This window comes from Acanthochromis polyacanthus, chromosome 1, assembly GCF_021347895.1.
Source record: "Acanthochromis polyacanthus isolate Apoly-LR-REF ecotype Palm Island chromosome 1, KAUST_Apoly_ChrSc, whole genome shotgun sequence".
NCBI classification, from domain to species: Eukaryota; Metazoa; Chordata; class Actinopteri; family Pomacentridae; genus Acanthochromis; species Acanthochromis polyacanthus.
In genome coordinates, this window is record NC_067113.1 from 11,490,163 (window position 1) to 11,507,510 (window position 17,348).

Genomic DNA, 17,348 nt, shown 5'->3' on the forward strand with positions numbered 1-17,348 from the left:
ATGTGGCTGTGAAAATGTGCAGCTATGACCTAATTACAGCTGTTCAACAGTCTGGGATCACTCAGAAATGTCCTTATTTATGAAAGAAAAGCAGTGGTTTTTCAATGAAGATAACATGAAATGAATGATAAATCCAGTGTAGACATTGTTAATGTGGTAAATGACTATTGTAGCTGGAAACAGCTGATTTTTAATGGAATATCTCCATAGGGGTACAGAGGAACATTTCCAGCAACCATCACTCCTGTGTTCTAATGCTACATTGTGTTAGCGAATGGTGTTAAAAGACTCATTGATGATTAGAAAACCCTTGTGCAGTTATGTTAGCACATGGATAAAAGTGGGAGTTTTCATGGAACACATGGAATTGTCTGGATGACACCAAACTTTTGAACGGTGGTGTGTGTATTCTGAAATGACAAAATGCATGAATTTTCATCAGATTGCTTGGAAAAAACTCAGTTTGAAAGGACTTAATTATTCTAGTATGATGGGATGGGAAATTTAAAAAAGTAATAATTACACAACAAAAATATAAATGCAACACTTTTGTTTTTGCTCCCATTTTTTATGAGATGAACTCAAAGATCTAAAACTTTTTCTACATACACAATATCACCATTTCTCTCAAATATTGTTCACAAATCTGTCTAAATATGTGATAGTGAGCATTTCTCCTTTGCTAAGATAATCCATCCCACCTCACAGGTGTGCCATATCAAGATGCTGATTAGACACCATCATTAGTGCACAGGTGTGCCTTAGACCAGTGGTTCTCAACCCTGTTACTCAGGACCCCATGTCCTGCATGTTTTAGATGTTTCCTGCTCCAACACACCTGATTCAAATGATCAGCTCGTCATCAAGCCTCTGCAGAAGCCTGATGACGAGCTGATCATTTGAATCAGGTGTGTTGGAGCAGGGAAGCATCTAAAACATGCAGGACATGGGGTCCTGAGGAACAGGGTTGAGAACCACTGCCTTAGGGGCCGTTTATACGAGGACCATCCTAACAGAAAACGCAAAAGTGGCGTGTTGTCATTTCACGTTTAGACGAGCAGTTTTGAAGGAAATCTGCGTATAAACGGTGACTCTATAGTGTGTGGAATTCGATTGGATATGCATGCCAGGCAGCTGGGTGGCGCTGTGATAAAACTCTGCCATGTCTACGCGCATGCTTACTATCTCCCTTTTCGGATCTCCGCCGGTAAATGTTCATGAATGGAATCTGTACAGATTCTGTACGTTTGTTGGTACGACTCCTGTAGTGTACATAGAGCTGCCAGAGTTGCTTGAAGGTATGAAGGATGGAAATAATCACACATCTTTGTTTACCTCCTTGTACCGGCCGGCAAACCAAAGCACGTATGTGATGTAATCGCGTACGCGACGTGGTCAGATCTCGGCAAAGTTTTGCGTTTTGCTGTTTAGACAGAAACGTAACGGCGGAGCGTTTTCTACTTTTCCACTCTGGAGGCCGGTTTCAAATTTTTGCGTTTTCAAGCCCCCAAAACGCCGTCCTCGTATAAACGGTAGGGTGTTTTGTTGAAATATTTTGCCGTTTTCACCTGCAAGCGTCCTCGTGTAAACGGCCCCTTAGACTGCCCACAATAACCTGTGGGCAGTGGTCTGCGGTTGTGAGGCTGGTTGGATGTACTGCCAAATTCTCTGAAACGCCTTTGGAGATGGCTCATGGTAGAGAAATGAACATTCATTACACTAGCAACAGCTCTGGTTGACATTCCTGCTGTCAGCATGCCAATTGCATGCTCCCTCAAATCTTGCCACATCTGTGGCATTGTGCTGTGTGATAAAACTGCACCTTTCAGAGTGGCCTTTTATTGTGGGCAGTCTAAGGCACACCTGTGCACTAATCATGGTGTCTAATCAGCATCTTGATATGGCACACCTGTGAGGTGGGATGGATTATCTCAGCAAAGAAGTGCTCACTATCACAGATTTAGACAGATTTGTGAACAATATTTGAGAGAAATGGGGATATTGTGTTTGTGGAAAAAGTTTTAGATCTTTGAGTTCATCTCATAAAAATGGGAGCAAAAACAAAAGTGTTGCATTTATATTTTTGTTGAGTGTAATAAGCTGAAAAATGACTGACTGTGAAAACTTGATTTTAGTGTGAACTGTTTGGAACTTTTCTAATATGGTGTAACACTAGCAAGGGCATCTAAAATAGGTCATTTTTGCTCTAGATGACATTCAGCATACTGATTTAAATAGTCAATCAGCTTGTTTGTGTTGCAGCAACAGTCACAGGACGCTACTGACATCGTGCCCGCTGTTTGTCATCAATTCTGTAGCTGACATACTTTCATCTAATTTACTTGGGCTGTGTGATTCAGTGGGAGTCTTCAAGGAAAATTGTCTGGGTGACCCCAAACTTTTGAACGCTAGTGTATGTAGCCTGTAATCTACATATACATAATAACAGACAGACTCATCTATGCTGTGGGTTACAGTACATCATCACCATTCAGCTCACTGATTTACTATGAACACTTGGTCATTCCGCAGTAAATTCTGCCCTCTGCTTGGCTCAGACTGGCATCGTGTCTTTTGATCTACTTGAACAGTTGAGGATGTAACTGTGAATGTGCAGCTCTACATCAGCTAACTGTCTTTACATCACTGCCACACACTCACCACTACACACACTGTAAATGAACACACCGATAAACTTCAACATAGACAGTACAGAACATCACCTAGTAAAGGCTGACAGCATAGCACAGTGCAGTGTTAAGCTGCAAACATACAGTTATAAATGCAGCGAACATACACGACTTCACAGCAAGTGCAGGGTGACTTCCAGGCTCAGTAATCCCGCTAGTGTAACCTGAGTCTTTAACTTCCTCCCAGTGTGCAGTAAGTATACAGACCGGGCTGCAGGGAGGGAGAACAGCTGTGGATTCCTATTGGCTGGCTGCCAACAGAGGTAGACCTGGTATGCTTTAAAATGTGGAGAGAGCACAGTCTGGAGAGTAGCTGTTCAGTTAATGGGCTTCATAACAGCTGGAGATTCATTCTCACTGAGAGACCATTTGTCAGCTCGCAGCTCCACAAATGAACCGTGGCTTTTAGTCCAGGTATTTCACGGTTCGAAAAAAAACTTGTGAACAAAACATTACAGAAGTTTCAAATGTGAATGCACCACAGTTTGTTCACAGTGGCTTAGAAAGAGGACCAGGTTCTTCTGTAGATCTGAGAGGGGCTCATTCTGACAGTTTACATAAGCAGAGATGATCTGAGGTGTGTTATTCCAGACAGGTGTTGTGCATTATCCATTCTTCTCTTTTGCTCTTGCTTCAGTAATCTGTGTTTGCAGTTGTTGTATTTACTCTCCATGCTGCATGCATCAGGATCTGTTCCTGTTTCTGACTCTCATGGACACACATACTCTCCAAACGCTCCCTCTTTTATATGCAGACCCATTGGTGATGTGTGGGACTCATAACAGGTGCTCATGCAGTGTTCTAGAAACCCGTTTTTAGCAGCCAGCAAGTTCATTCCGTTCTCCCAGATCTCCATAAGCCTCTCAGCAGCTGTCTGGATGCTGTGGTACCACTCTAAGTGGCATTAACCCCTAATGAAAAGGAATCAGTCTGTGAGAGTCCAGCAGCCAGCAGAGGGAGAACATGACGACGGAGATGTTCTTCAAACATCAAAACGTGTATGAATTGTCCCCTCTCAGGGTTCAGAGCTAAATCTGTGGCCCCTGTTGGCATATCAGATTCAGCCAGTGGAGCTGATGTTTAGAGGGCAGCCTTTCACACTCACTCAGCCACAGACTGTGAAAATGCTTTGGGCTTGTCCGGGACAGACATGAAGACAACTTCCTGCTTCCGTGGAGTTCCACTCAGAATGAAGACTCAAAGCCAAAGCTCTGCTCATCGCATTCAAACCTCCTCTCCTCTTCAATCAGCTGTCGGCCACGGTAACGGCAGAGGAGGGACCGAAGAGTGATAAATCCAAAGAAATCTACTTCTTTTGTGTGTGCGACTGACCAGTTTTAATGTTTAATAAATGATTAAAAAGTGACCACAGAATGTCAGGTTGCCGTGTCCTTTGTTTCCTAGAGGATACACAAGGCCTCTGCATTAAACCTTTGGATAACTAAACATAACTTCTACTTTTCCAGGCACAAAACCTACTTGTCTGTGTAAAAACGACATGTAACCATGTAGTAAAACATTACTGAAACTTCACTCTGTAAAAATCAGTCACAGACACATTTATAAACTTTGTTTTAAATAATTTATGAACGACGAATTTGATAATTTCATTTTTTAACTTACATTCAAGCTGATACTTCCCTGTTAATGATCTTTTTTATCCTGAATTGTGAAACACTTTGAAAAGTTGATTTTGAAATGAGCTCTATCCATTAATTAATGTTTATTAGTGATGATTGGTCACATGCACATGTGATGAATGTGATGGGAGGCTGTAAATAACCACAGCCATGTAAGAGTGTTTCTGTAATCACTTATGGAAACTGGTGGGAGTGGAAGTGAAGCTTGTGAATGTGTGCCAGTTCCCACAGTGACTAAGATTAACAGAATTGAATCAGGTGTACCTGTGAAACTGATGAACAGAATGTGTATCCATACAGTTTTTCTCCAGTCAGTGATGATTTATTTTGTTTGTGACATGTTAAGGATGAGGTCATTTTCCAGCAACACTCAGTCAAAGGATCCACCTCCAGCCTTATGCAGCTTCATACACTGAGATCAGGTCAGCTTTGGTGTGAGCAACAAGATTCATTCTCAAGTTTGATGGGTGTGTTATATGAGGGTGTAGTTATGTAAAAAATGTGTCCTGTTATATTTTGAAACTGCCATTCCTCGTGTGTTGTTTGTGTTTTTTAGTTTCGTTCTTTGCCCCTCTTTTCCCTCCTTTTTAAATGTCCTGATTAGTTTGACTGGGGCTGCACAGTGCCTTGGTGGTTAACACTGTCGCCTTGCAGCTAGAAGATTCCCGGTTCGTGTCCCGGCCTTCCTGGGATCTTTCTGCCTTCACCCTCAGTCAGCTGGGATAGACTCCAGTCACCATGACCCTGCTGAGGATTAATCAGTGTGTAGATAATGGACCATTAGTTTGACTTTTATTGTCTCTACAATCAGTTGTTAATGATCAAATAGTCTCCTGTTCATCTACCTGAACTTCCAAACTTAGAACTGAAAACCCAACAAATCTAAAGTTTCCTTTGGATTTCTTTTGAGCAAGCAGACAACAACAATGGGAAGGAACAAACAAAAAACATCCCCTTTACCAGGAAGAACAACAAAAAAATCATTAAAGGAAAGACTTCCTTGAACAGGGTCCAACTGACATGCAGCTGGTTCAGAAGAACTGATTATCGACGTGAGCTCTGAAAGAAACAGTCTAAGTCTGGTCCCACAGATGCTTCCAGAGCCACTGAACCAAAAGACATGATTTTCTTTCAGAACTTTACCTGTAAAGAAGGTCATGAAGTCTTCACTCCTGAAGGAACAGAAGGCTTTACAGACTGGGACTCTTTGGCTACAGCCCTGAGAAGAAACCTGGGATTGTTCTAGTTTTCTTCTGATATGAGATGAATAAGAAGCAGCTCTCGTCCTGCGTAGTGCTTTTTTTTATATATGTAATTAAAATGTCTTTCCAGGTTGAGTGAAATTCTTCTGATTTTATGGAACCCCAATGCCTCTCCAGTCTTCATAAGTCTGCTTTTAAATGTGCATATGTTGGTTTAATATGTGAATTAAACCACGGAGCTACGGAGGAAATCCAGACTCCAGTTAAAAAGCTTTTACATTTTTAAGGAAAGAATAAGAAATAGACTTGTTGTGTATTTCAACCATGACATTTCAAAGTCATTAATTACTTTCTTGATTCCATTTTTTTCCCATGTCAAAGACGGAAATCATTTCCAGGGATGTCTCCAGTTCTCAGTATGCCATATATTCTGTGAATGGATCAACTGGAATTTTCCACCGCTCCACCCTCCATACCAGATGTGTACTCAGTAAACAGGTCAGAGGCCAGCATTGGTCTAAAAACAGACACTGGCTGCGTTAGTGGATGTGTCAGCTATTACCATCTAGAAGGCTATCATTGTGTGCAAACATATTTACTCCATTTTACATCATCACCACAAGTTCAGACATGATGAAAAAGGTCTTCTCTGAAATACTGTTAAAGTAATGACTAGGTACACACCAGGAATACACATTATGAGCTCCAACCAACAGCAGTAGACAGAAGAATACAGAAGCAGTGTGTTGGCAGACAACAGACAGGTTCCCTAACCCTAACCCTCAGTGCAGGAACACGTCACACAGCCGGTTTCAGAGCATATCAAAGCTTTGTGTTGTGATTTCTGTGACCTTTCAGTTCCTGTTAGTTTGATTTACAGCTCAACTGTAACCCTTATATTAATGTATGTGTTATTTGTAAGAAATTGTCTGAAGTGTGTCACTGGAAAACTGAATTTGATGTTCTCAGATTTTAAAAAGGTCGGTTCCACATTCAGAACTGAATTTACAGAATTTGGATCAAGCTAAAGTGTCCAAATCGCGTTCATTGTTATTCACTGACACCGATGGTTTTCCAACCGAGTTACAAACTACTGATCTTTGCATGAGGGAGGAGTAACATGCAAGATTTGCTGGCAGACTGCGGTTATGCAATGTTGAATGAGGTTATCTTTAAACAAGGTTGTATTAACCGCCTCCTGGTGCAGTGGTTTAATTAAACCCCACTTTAAAATAATCATCACATTTAATCTGATGCAGGGATAACATTTTTGCATTGAAAATTCATAATTTATCTAACATAAATATCCATTGAGGCTAGTTTTAGCAGGAACAGCTTAGTGAATATTCAGTCAGTGTGTGGTTTGTTTCTGTTTTATCCGCTGCTCATTTGAGCTCTGGGGGAACAGGACTGACTTTGTGTGTATAAGAGATTGTGCTCGGAAGAGAAAGAATCAATAAATGTGACACAGGGTGTTGAACTCCATTAGCAGCCCCATCAATCCAGCCCCAGCTAGACAAATATGTAACAATGAGTAAGTCTGTGCAGGTGGCATAACCTTATATAATGTTACGAAAGACGTGGGTTGATTTCAGGGTTCACTCACATAGTCTGCTGTTTGTTTGGCTACAGTTTGACCTTGTTGGTGGTTTGGCCGCCAAAGATTTCACTGCGCTGTCATTTAACCTCACGAACGTCCTGCCAGCACTTTTCAAAGGCACGTTATCTTAAAAAAAGGTCAAAATTTCAACTTTTATCAGAGTCACAAAATGTAAAAACAGCAAGAATCAGTGATTTTTTTTATTTTCACGTGAGTCTTGAGCTAAAACTGTGTAATTTGAAGTTTAGTCAGTAAAATTCAAAAAATCTAAGCTTCAAATCGCTGCAGCTATTTAAAAATACACCAAAAATGAACAATTTGCACCACATTTTTTGGGAATATAAGTCATGAAATATCTACTGTATGTTGAGACACTTATTTTTACACTATTGGTTGCACATCTGGGCACATGTTCAGCATGATGGGTCCAGTTTTTATTTTTTTAGATAAATAATTAAAGCATATTTGACTTAAATGTTTTTCTTTATTCGTGATTTATGGCATTAAAAGTTTGACACATTTTCGAGTTCTCTTTACTTCTAGCCATGGTTTCCACAGTCGTGCAGGACTTAACGGCGGTTTCAACTCTGTAAATCAGCCAGAGTTTTCTAAATCTAGCTATGAGCTCATTCACATAAAACACCGTACCAGATAACCGATCACAAACATGTCTACAGCTATATAATTTTCACAAGTAGAACAAACTATTTACCTAAACCAATATCAGGAAATTAATCTCAATGAATCTCAATGAGGCATTAATATGCTAATAGTGGGGGGCCTCATGAGAGTCGCTGATTTAACGGCCCACTGAGTAGCCTCCTACCTATGACTCATCATCTGTCTTCCTCAATGAGGAAGACAGAAGCCTCACTGTTGAAGTCTACTGGAAACCCACCGACACAGATCAATATCTTCTTTTTGATTCCCATCACCCACTTGAACGCAAGTTAGGAGTCTGGGTCTTCCCTGACCCTTCCCTGGTCATCAGAATTCTGCAAAACAGAGCAAGAAACATCCCCTCAAGGACAGAAGGAAAGGAGAAAGAACACCAACATATAAGGACCTCCCTAAAAACCTGTGGCTATCCTAACTGGGCCTTCCTGAAGTCCACCATGAGAAGGAAAGATAGGGAGCCAACTACCACCAGGGAAGACCCAGACCACAAAAGAAAGAACATTGTTGTCCCTTATGTTGGAGGCCTTTCCGAAAAACTGAGGAGGATTTTTTCCAAACATGACATCCCGGTTCATTTCAGACCTGCAAACACACTCAAAGACTGGTTCACCCAAAGGACAAAACACCAAGACACAGACTCAACAATGTAGTTTACGCAGTCCAGTGAGGACTGCCCAGATCTTTACATTAGTGAAACCAAGCAGCCTGACGCATGGCCCAACACAGAAAAGCCAGCACCTCAGGACAAGATTCAGCTGTCCATTTACATTTACAGGAGAAAGGCCACTCCTTCCAGGACTCAGATGTACATATTCTAGACACAGAGGACAGATGGTTTTGAAAGAGAAGTGAAAAAGGTCATTTATGTTCATCTAGAGCGACCCACTCTGAACAGAGGGGGAGGCCTCAGACACCATCTCTCAGCAACATACAAAGCTCCCTTAAGAACTCTCCCCAGAAGATTTAACCACTCTTCACACCTTTCCCCAGGTGAGCCTAACGACTCACATGATGATGAGTCATAGATAGGAGGCTACTCAGTGGGCCATTAAATCAACGACTCCCACCAGGCCCCTCTCTATTAGCATATCGATACCTCATTCGGATTCAACACCTGCTGTTGAAAGATTTCTTTAGTCTTTTAGTAGATACCATCAGCCTTAGCCCCACCTTCACCTCTAGTGGTTAAATACCTGGGACTCTCCAAACTAGCTTTAAGCCCCATCTACACGAAGACGAAACGAGGTCTAAACGCATAAGTTTCTTGCCGAATCTGCGTATCATCCACATGAAGACAACATTTTCGGGGTCTGTAAACGATCACTTTTGAAAACGGGTTCCAGATTGGAAAGATTTTGAAACGCTGTTTACGCAGCTCCATGTGTACGGGCGATCCGCTGCTTTTCAGAAACGCTTGCTTCATAGTTTCGCATCTTCATTGACACACATGCGCAGTTTCATAACTTCATTGACACGCATGCGCCACACACGGCAACGACAACAATGGCGTCGTACAGTGTAGCAAATGTGCTGATGAAGCTCTCTGTTTACAACTTTTGCCGCAAGTGCGCATGCCCACATTTTTTTTCTTCGGTTTGCGCGTTTCCATCATATCATTACAGCGCCCCTAGGTCTGGTATGTGTTTTACAGCATTTCCATGCGTATCGAGTCCATTCGTGTAGACGCACACATTTTCTAAGACGCCTTCGTCTTTACGGCGATCATTTTTGAAACTGTTCAGCGTTTCGTCTTCGTGTGGACGGGGCCTTAGAACTGAAGAAGCTGCTCGGATGAGAAGCGAAACGTCTGGACTGGAGTGGTCCAAACAGAACCCAGACCTCAACCCAACACAGATGCTATGGAATGGATTTAAGAGAGTCATGTACATGAGACGTCCAGAGAATATGTCAGAGCTGAAGCAGTTCTGCAGGGAGAGTGGGCTAAAAGTCCTTCTGAGGTCTGATCCACGGCTACAGGAAGTGTCTGGTGAAGGTTGTTGCTGCTAAGGGGGGGGTCAAACAGTTATTAAGTCCAAAATTCACTTCCTTTTTCCACTACCATTTTGAATGTTGATTGAATGTGTTCAATAAAAACATGAAAGATCAGATTTTTTTTAATTATTATTTTAGGCACATTATATTTGACCGAGACGAACATCGGGTCAGATTTTATGACAAATTAATGCAGAAAACCATGATTTTTTTTTCTAGCCAATGTAAATGCATTTTACTTTGTGTACATAAACTTGGAGGCACTCTTGATCAGATGAAATCATTGCAGCAAAGCTACCAAATAAAGTTCATATTTTATAGAGATGGTGCAGTCTAATTTAACTGAGGGAAACCCATGTAAAAAGGCAAACAAAATAAAATAGACAAAACCTGAACTGCACAGAGAGCACATTGTCAGCTGCCTTCTTTCCTTTTTTCATGTTGGTGGTAACAAGTGTACCATCAGAGCCTTTTACAGGAAAGTTTCTAGCCATGTTTGGCTGCTGTGGGGTGTGTGCTAATGTCAGTAAGTCTGGTTGTGCAGAGTTCAGCTGTATAGAATGCTATAGGCTTATCATTGCTGACGATGTGTGTGTATGCACACGTGATAAACACCAGCAGTCTTGTGTGCACTGCTGTTTTGTAGATTCAGGACTATAACGAAACATTTCACAGGGGACAGTGATACGATGATTAATGATAAGACAGGACGAGGAGGCAGACGCAGGGAGACACACTGAAAACTCAGATGACTTAAGTTGTGAGGAAGGTTTACTGATATCAGGAGAAGTGACACCGACTGAGCAGCAGTACATGCAAGCAATGGCAGCATCAGTTCTGAGGATTCTCTCTGATCTTTGAGTAAATATATAGTAGTTGGGAGAAGGTCAAGATTTAGATGATAGACCAACATGGAGACAACTAGTCTGCTTAGTCACATCAAAACAGACAATATCTAACCTCCTGGTGTTAGAAGTCATGTGATCAGTGAAATAGAGATCATCTGAGTGGAGTGAATGTGTGTCAGTGATTATAGTATGTAGACACCGATACCTGGAAGGTCCACTCACAGGGAATCAGTTCTCCTGGATATTATTATACCATGAAGACTAAAGAACACGACAAACATCTCAGGGGTTATTGGAAAGCACAAGCCAAAGACGGTTACAACAAAACCTTCAAGCCGCTGAATATTTCCTGGACTAAAGTTAAATCCGTCGTTCAGAAATGGAATCAATGTGGCACATGAGTAAATATGCCTAGAGCAATAAGGAGAGAATAAAGGTACATTTGAAATCATTGTACTACAAATTTATTATAACTGTCATAAAAATAAGAGCAGAGGACATCACAATATGCAGAAAAAGCACTGCACCTAATTTACAGTCCACCTTTAGTACATGATACATGCATTTCATGAGCCCTGGATGATGTTTTTGAAGCTTGTGAACAGAAGTGTAGCATGTACAGGAAATACTGAGGACAAGAGCTGGTATCGGTATGAAACGAACCATCAAATACTGCAGGAGCTGCTTGGTTATTCTTGTCCCTTTCTAAAATCACCTTAACATCTCTAAGGTTGATCATTAACACAAGTTTCTGTTCATTCAACAACATAAAAGTGTAGACTTCATAGTCATACTCTTTTTATTTTAGTTGAGAGCATGGACTTTAATTGGGCATTTCATTTCCTAGAAAATGAAATATATTTTGTATTTGAGCAAAAAGAACAGGTAGTAATATGCTCCTTGGCAGAGGGTGTGAAACAAGTATTGACCTGTCTGAAAGGACAGACAGACAGCAAACATCCAAATAAATAGGACAACGCTGAGCGACAAAGCAGACAGGAAATCAGAGGGACAGATCCAGTTATTTATTCTGTGTGAATGAGATTTATTTGATTTTGCGTCTGGTCACCATGTTCTTTCAAGGTTCTATTTTGCAATGGGCTGCTGCGGCTGGTTGCTGATTGGCAAAAAGGCAAAAAGGCAAAACCATAATGGATGTGAGCCAACGAACTGGTGTTTCACATTTTGAAAATAACAATTACACATGAATAACGTGTTTTTAGTTTTATACATGACTGCAAGCCTTGACGTGTGAGGAAGATTGTTTCAGGTTTGACTGCAAATTTTACTATATGTGAAAAAATATGCAAACCCAAAATGGTTAAACTGATCTGGCAACGAGTCTGAACCAGATATGTCGAATTCATCTTAGTTCAGGACCACATTTAGTCCAATCTGATCTCCAGTGGACCAGACCAGTAAAACCACAGCATAATAACCTATAAATAACCACAACTCCTAATGTTCCCTTTGTTTAGTGTAAAAATGTACATTCTGAAAATATTCACATTTAATCTTTTTAAAAACATCATGAACAAACTGAATTTTGTTCAGAAAAATAAGTTCCGTTTCATCAACATTCAGCCTCAGTTCATCATTTCCACAGTACAACTTCCAGATCACAGAGTGTCTACAAAGGAACACATTTAGTCACCTGGAACTGAACCACAGAGGATTTTACTTTATGATCAAAATTACTTGTCAAGATCCAGAAATTATTTTAAATTTACATTTATTTCCACATCTGTGCAGTAATAATGAGTACCATATCATTCAGATTAAATGGGAACAGCAAAGAAAGAAAGTTAATTTATCGCCCTGTCTTGTAAATGTGCAAAATTTATACATAGAAAATACATAACTGTTGTGGCAGTGGAGTGGAGAAATTAAAATAGCAGTGACATTTATTGAAAAAATGCGCTTAATGTCATCTCTGTAATTTTTACACTTTACAAAGTCATAAATATTAAATATTTCAGATTGACAAAACCAGAATGAACATTTAGCAGTTCTGTTAAGGAACAGCTCTGGTTCAAGCTACCCCCAGGTTACTGCCGTCTTCTTCAGCACAGACCTCCTCCTGGAGATCTCATCAATCAGTCAGACAGAAAAAGTCCTGCTGCATGATAGACTGTTTAAGCTGCAATAACTGAGTGGACACTGGAGGCGTCTCCGTGTCCGTGGTCTGCATGGGAGGCATTTAGGGACCACAAGTGTCTATTGATAAGTGAAGCATTCTGGGTTCAGTTGCATTTACATTTTACCTCCAGGAGAGGCACTGAATTTTTTATCTTTTTAATCTGTGAAAATGCACTTAAATGTGTTTTATCTCTAAAATCATGAAAAAGAATTATTATTGAATTGATTATTAAAGAATAACAATAATTATAATAGTACATACTGGGACCTTGATATTGTCAAAATAATAGTTAAAAATCATATTTTGGCCATAATCATACAGCCTCAGTAAATTAGCTGAAAATATTTCAGCAACAGACTCAATGACAACTTGATTAGAAAAGTTCCCAGTTCACACTAAAATAAAATTTTCATGGTAAAAAAGTAATTTTTCAGCTTTTAATTTTTTTTTTTTAAAATTTCCCATCCCCTTCATTCTAGAATAATTAGGTCCTTTCAGAGTTTTATGAAGTCATCTGATGAAAATACATGCATTTTGTCATTTCAGAATATGAACACTACTGTTCAAAAGTCTGGGGTCACTTAGAAATGCCCTTATTTATGAAAGAAAAGCAGTTTTTAAAATGACGATAACATTAAATGAATGATAAATCCGGTGTAGACATTGTTAATGTGGTAAATGACTGATTTTTAATGAAATATCTCCATAGGGGTACAGAGGAACATTTCCAGCAACCATAACTCCTGTGTTCTAATGCTACATTGTGTTAGCTAATGGTGTTGAAAGGCTCATTGATGATTAGAAAACCCTTGTGCAGTTATGTTAGCACATGGATTAAAGTGGGAGTTTTCATGGAAAACATGGAATTGTCTGGATGACCCCAAACTTTGGAACGATAGTGTATGTTGCAGGAAAAAAAAAATGCTACGTCAGTTCTGTGCAGCCCTAATAGAAAGCCGATGTTAGCAGGTTAAGAGTGGTGTGATGTGGTCAGACCAGTGTGTTCTCTACATTCATTGGTTGTTCAATAAATGTTTTGCTAAAGGGACAAAGCTGCAGTAATCACCATGTGACTATGTAGAAATGCTGAAGATGATTCTACGATTCTCTCCTTCTGACACGGGTCATGTGTGATCACTAATGCTGTTATTTATTCCACCATGCTGGGATCTATGCAGAAAAGTAGAAGATTCATTCTGTCAGACCAGATCACACTATGCAAGGCCTCCTTCAACACCAATGCTGAACTACTGAAAAAATATAACAAAAGCTGCAGTATTCTTCCATATCTCCAGTAAACTACTGAAATGCCTCATCTATAGTCAACATGCCCTGATCCATATCTTCTACTGTCTGGCTAAGTGTAGGGCAGACGTCCATCTAATAGAAGAAGGGGCTTAGTCATGGGAAACTCAGGCAGTCTCTGAAAGGAGCTCGGTAAATTCATCCAACACACTCATGCCCTGTCTGCACAGCGAGATGACAGATGTGCTTTTAATTTAATCAATTCAGCAGTTTGCATAACAGCTGAAGTTTTACTTGGGCTATATGACCATAAACAGGAGCCAAGCATATTTTTAGACGTCGAGTCTGTTCCCTTGCATGTATATTGTGTTTTGAGCTCATCCAAAATTCATGAGCGCCTAAACACATCTTGTGTACACACAGATGGAGCACTAGAGCTGCTCTGCTAATATACTGCTCATGGTACACCTTCTGTGCAGACGTCAGTTGAGACTTTCATTTTTACGAATACTAAACTTTTGGCAGCATTTAGAGCTGAGACGTTGACGCAGTCAGCAGGCAGATTCAGTGTTGGTTTCACAAGTGTGTTTGAGAAGGGTCACCATGCCTCTCAACTCAGTGCCCAGAAGACAATATGGGGGAAGATTAAAACAGTTCATTCTTTATGAGAAATGGCACAATATTTGGAGAAATAAGAGGCAGGACAAGGACCCATTGCAAGGTGATGTAGGCATGACAGAGTTCTGACAAACGGTAACATCATAGTCAGCCATTAATTAAAGGTTTACATGAACCTGTACGATATTTCCCAATCTGCAGGATCAGACTGGATTCACACAGTGTCGTCCTCATCATCATCATCATCATCATCATTTTTATTATTATTTACTTTTGCTACTTTTGAATGTTGTTATTCCCCTTTGTCAGCTTTAAAACACAACAAAAGTAGTTATATATATATATATATATATTATAAATCATAAATTTTCATAGCAGTCTTGTCACAGCACCATTGGCGCTTATTTTCAATATGTACTTAGGTTAGAATAAATGTATTAAAAATAAATATATTAAAAAGGGTAAGGCTGCCATCTAGAGGCTGGAATCTGGACTGTCTTCTAAATGGTTCAGTTGAATATTCTGTATATTATTAAATGTTTTCCTATTGACTTAAGAAAGAGTTACAACTGCATGTTAAAGCCAGTTGCATTCATTTGTTGAACTATCATCTACCTAGATTTATGGGAACAGTATACAATATCTGCACTACTATTCAGAAGTCTGTGGTCACTTAGAAATGTCCTCATGAATGAAAGGAAAGTATTTTTTTAATGAAGATAACACTAAATGAGTGATAAATCCAGTGTCAACATTGTTAATGTGGTAAATGACTATTGTAGCTGGAAACAGCTGATTTTTAATGAAATATCTCCATAGGGGTACAGAGGAACATTTCCAGCAACCATCACTCCTGTGTTCTAATGCTACATTGTGTTAGCTAATGGTGTTGAAAGGCTCATTGATGATTAGAAAACCCTTGTGCAGTTATGTTAGCACAGGGATAAAAGTGGGAGTTTTCATGGAAAACATGGACTAGTCTAGATGACTCCAGACCTTTGAACAGTAGTGCAAATAAAATGTAATTGAATTGTTGGAGTATAGGGACTGCAGGCTGCATTTTTGGGGTCAGTTCATCCTCAAGGAATCCAAACAGGGAAAATTTTGCGCCCCGTATTCTCACTGTTGTCTCACCGCAGATCATTTTGGAAATAACTGGAACAAGATGGAGATTTTTACACCAGCAAAAAGCAAATATTGCACTGAAAACTGTGCATGTTCTCCGGTATTGTGTGATAAAAAGTTATACTTTCTCCTGCTTCATGTAAGTAGGATGTGTACGACATCAGATAGGAATCACTGGAATAACCGTGACAACGTTCATGTCTTTGAATCTGGTTGGATATCAGGTTCAAATCCAAATTCATTATGGAATTTTATTTCCACATATGTGTTTAAAGCCTTAGAAGGACTTCACTTCTTATTAAGATGTAATTACAAGATAGAAAAGCTCCCTGCAAAACTTTCCAACTTCCACAAACAGCTGCTTTTATGCTGGTCCTTGGTGTACAAACATAATTTTTCACCTCACAAATGCTATATTTGGAATAATCAAGATATATGTTTCAAGCACTATTTTTTAAGAATTGGGTTGACAATGGCTTGTTACTGGTCCGTCAATTATTTAGCAAAAAGGGTCACATGTTCTCTTATGAAGAGTTCTTATCTGAATATAATTTTCCTATACCACCTAGAGAATTTGCAATCATCTTTGATGCTATTCCATCTGGTCTTAAAATGTTATTATCCTCTTCAACCTCTGATATCTCCATTGAAACCACCCCATCTAATTTATATGTAGGGAACTCAGATCCTTTCCTGAATAGTAAAACAAACAATAAATGTATAAGAGATTTAATTTTAAGAAATACAATCTGTAAGCCTACTTCAGTGTTTTACTGGAATAATCTGTATGTTGATATTGACTGGCAAAAAACATGGTCATTACATGAGAAATTTTGTATTTCAAATAAGGTGCGGGAAGTTTCTCTGAAAATACTGCACAGGTGTTATCCTGTTAACTCTGTTATTGCAAAATACAGACTCAACATTGACCCTCTTTGTTCTTTTTGTCACCACACAGAGGAAACTATAAATCATATGTTTTGGGATTGTACCCTTAGTCAGGGATTTTGGCAGGACCTTAACTTGTTGTTGAACAGAAAAATAAATACTCAACTCAAATTTAAAATTGAATTTATTTTATTTGGCTACTTTGATGATACTTTGCCTATTTAAAAAAAATATGTCATCAACTTTATTGTACTTTTAGCAAAATTCCATGTTCACACCAGCAAATTTTCAAAACAAAAACCCAACCTGACTGTCTTCCTTCCATATTTAAAATTCTACCTTGACACTTTAAAACTTTGCAGTAACCCCAAAGCTGTGAAGACAAGAACGCTTTGTGTTGAATTTGATTTCATTTGCTGTACATTCCTCTTATATATTCTTTATTTATTTCTTAATTTTGTGAACTGTATTATGCATTTCTATGCTTTCTTTATATGTTTTATACTATGAGATGCATACTTCCTCGAGCGTACAATGTTCCCAATAAAATTGTGACCTGTTATTGTTCAGTTTTGTAAATAAAGTTAAAAAAAAAAAGATATCAGGTTTGTTTTAGAGTCCCTATATTATCAGAGTATGGACATGACTGGTCCAAAAAATTTTGGTCACGTGATCTATAGGA